The sequence below is a fragment of the Scardinius erythrophthalmus genome, assembly GCF_964197995.2.
Source record: "Scardinius erythrophthalmus genome assembly, chromosome: 15".
NCBI lineage: Eukaryota > Metazoa > Chordata > Actinopteri > Cypriniformes > Leuciscidae > Scardinius > Scardinius erythrophthalmus.
The window spans coordinates 28,940,457-28,943,792 of NC_138235.1; positions in this window are offsets into that span (position 1 = coordinate 28,940,457).

Here is a 3,336-nt window from a genome sequence, read left to right on the forward strand (position 1 = left end):
CTCCCTCCCTCTCTCCCTATCTCTTTCGTTCTCTCTCTCTCTCTCTCTCTCCCTTGTTGTCATGCACGGCATAATACTGATGATAAATAATGTCTGCGTTGTCATACAAATCCTTCATTCCGAGAGAAATGGACCAAAAGTGTGTTGGGAGAAAGCACAGTATAACATAACATAATTTTTTAAAAACGATTTACGACCTAAATTAGCATTTTCTTCATTACATTAAAAAAAGTATGATTTTGAATGAACTTTCATGCATACATAATAAATGTTTTCACTTTTCACAACAGACTAACAATCATAACGGTCCCTAACTGTTCCTCAGAACATCACAGTGTGGCTTCCTCATCTTCTGAGGTCTGTTTCCATTTTTTACAGTCCACGCGCGACACGCTGCATTCGACATTTATAAGTAGGCTACATTCATACATGAGATATTCAGATGTTCAATACTGAAACCTAGTCCAAAATTGTAGTATCACGTGAGGTCCAATAGAATCTTTTGAACCTGTTCACCGAAAATTTTAATTCACTGATTCGTTTAGTAAACTTTTCTGCAATCCAATTTACGCCAGTAGGCGGGGGGAGTGGACAACTGTTATGAGTGAATCACTGAATCATTCACTCAACCGATTCGCCAAAACACCGTTGCAATTCATATGTCCGAACTCTGGTTCAGGGCCGAGTCTTGTTTAGAGACTGAATGGGGCGTTATCATTTAGTAGTTCAACAACACCGAAAGTAACTTTTCAGGTTTTGATTATAAAGATTACCACGGCAAACATTTTTTTTTCCTGTGTATTAACTTGCACGGATTAACTGTTGACCACAAGACTAGTAATATGCGCTAACAAAGTAAATAGGGTAAATTTTGATTTCATGTCGATTTTAATTTCAGGCTATACTTGAATGCTATTGGCTCATGATACAGTCAGTCTTTCAGGCGTTGTCACGCGAGCAGCGACTCTAGAAGGCCCATAAGCAAATTGTAAACTGTGTTTAAATTGTAAATAGTCATGTTTTACTAGTGTTATTCGACACCAATTATCACGTGGTATGAGATGTGTAAATGCTGTACATCACGCGCTGAATAACTGAACCTATTGTTTCCTCATTTTTAAATAAAAAACCGGTCAGACGTGTCTTCACATCAGAGAGTAAGGGAGCTCTAATTCTGGATGCCACTGACAGCGAATTACGAGTATGGGTCCATGGGGAAGTCACTTAAAAAGCACCAGTCATTCAGTCAAAAATAAGCATGTCTGCTTTCACCAAGCAGATGTCTAGTAAAAGGCTTTTATTTTATTGCTGAGAAAACAAATACTTGCATCAAATAAATATTAAAAGTGGCGCCCTAACAAAACAGCGTGATAAACCAAGATTTGTAATGCATTTATAAATAGGAAAAATAATATCTTATTATCGAAATAGAGTACAATCTCTAGTCCATTTATCAAAACACTATTGAATAGGCTATAGGACATGGGACTGCAGATAATTCGCCACATGCAGTTTAATAATATGCGCAGACATTTATAGGTCTTTTCAGACATCTAAAAGCAGACTGTGGTGGTGCTGTGATGATAACAAGCTTCTAAAATGCACTGCACCACTGAGAGCTCGCAGCTTGTGAAAACAGGAAGTGTGTGTGCAGAACAGAAACTCTGAGTGAAATAAAGCCAAAGACCCCTGTGCTCGCATCCGCCCACCTTCACCCCCCTGCCCACCCACCAGTCATTGCAGGCCAAAGTGCACCTCTCTGCCAGACAACCGATCACCGCAGGGAAGTTACTGGAGGTGATGGGGAAAACCAAACACATGCAATGTCATTACAGCCTCTGAACTAATCAAATATAGCTGTAGAAAGAGGCCTCAGATGCCTTTAAGGGAAATTATGGATGGACACACAACAACCCTGCTTGGCTGCTTCTCAGACCATGGTTCAGTAGTCCACTACAATGCATCAAACTCTTTCAAATTTAGCTGTTAAAGTAACAAGTCTTTCCTCACCATGGCAACATGTTTCAGAGCCTTGTCTATCCTAGGGATTCTGACACTACAAATGATATCCTTTGTTCAACCAACCAGCAGCTTGAATCTGATGTTTTTATGTCAAGATAAAATGATGGTATATTAAGTAGCCTAGTTAGTCTATAAGCAGACAACGTAGCAGTAGCCTACATGCTCAATAAGCAGACAACGCCGTTTAATATGGTAATAAACGGCTTAGTTAAGCATAAACCGGTCGACAAAGGTAGTTGTTTGCCTCTTACTCCGATTTCGCACGGCATGTAAACTCATAACCTGTTTTCTGAAGTGCGCATGCGTGACAGAAACGCATCCTTAGTGCAGATTTAACACATCCAGAACAGAGGAGCGTTTCGCGGGAAAGGAAGAAGGAAATATATCACAAATGCAGACTCTTTGATGACCCAGAAAATGCTAAAAATGTGCTCTCATCTCTTGCAGCAGAAGTAGAAGTGGTTTAGTCGCTGCATCTGTAACTGCATCAGAGGAAAATGAGCTGAGAGTTACATGTTGCAATCTTTACAACCGACTTTTGTTGCAAACATCACCAGCGACATTACAAATGACATACTCGGGAGTCAGATACGCAAATTACTATGTTTGGACATCACACAGGGACCTGTTTTATTAATAAAGACATGTAAATGCGGTTTACTCAGGTTACTGGTTTGCATGTAAACGGAGAAAACTGGTTATTTAAGCTGATATTTGTGAGGTAGCCTATCAGCGTACTGGTGTGCGTGTAAACGTGCTCATGTCTTGCACATCACATGACTAACATTGGGGTCAGTGGACTAATATCAGCATAATAACATAATGGACAGATAAATATGAGTTCATGTCAACTACATGCCTTTTCCTGCATGAAAACCCTATAAATGGATTCATTGAAGCATGTCAAGAGCAGCTGCCTTCTACTGTATCAATCAATTATTATTTTCACATAATAAAACATATTTAGATTAAATCCATAAGCAGTGAAAACGGTATATGAACTGTTGTATATGAACTGGAAAGCTAGACATCATGACAACAGTTAATATGTCAAAGGCCAGAAGGGGGAGCCATTTAGCTACAAAGTGTGTTATGGAATTAATAGAATTATGATCTTGCTCCATATTTTAGATTATCTAGCAAATTGTCATTATAATGAATTATTTGCACTGTACATACAGCATTTACACATATGCTATTTTCAAATCAAACAATTAAGTTTGTACTCTCCTGCTACAAATAAATGTTTTTCTTCTGTATAAGTTTTACAAAATGTAATTAGTGAAATAAAATAAACGAGACTTGTAAGACCAG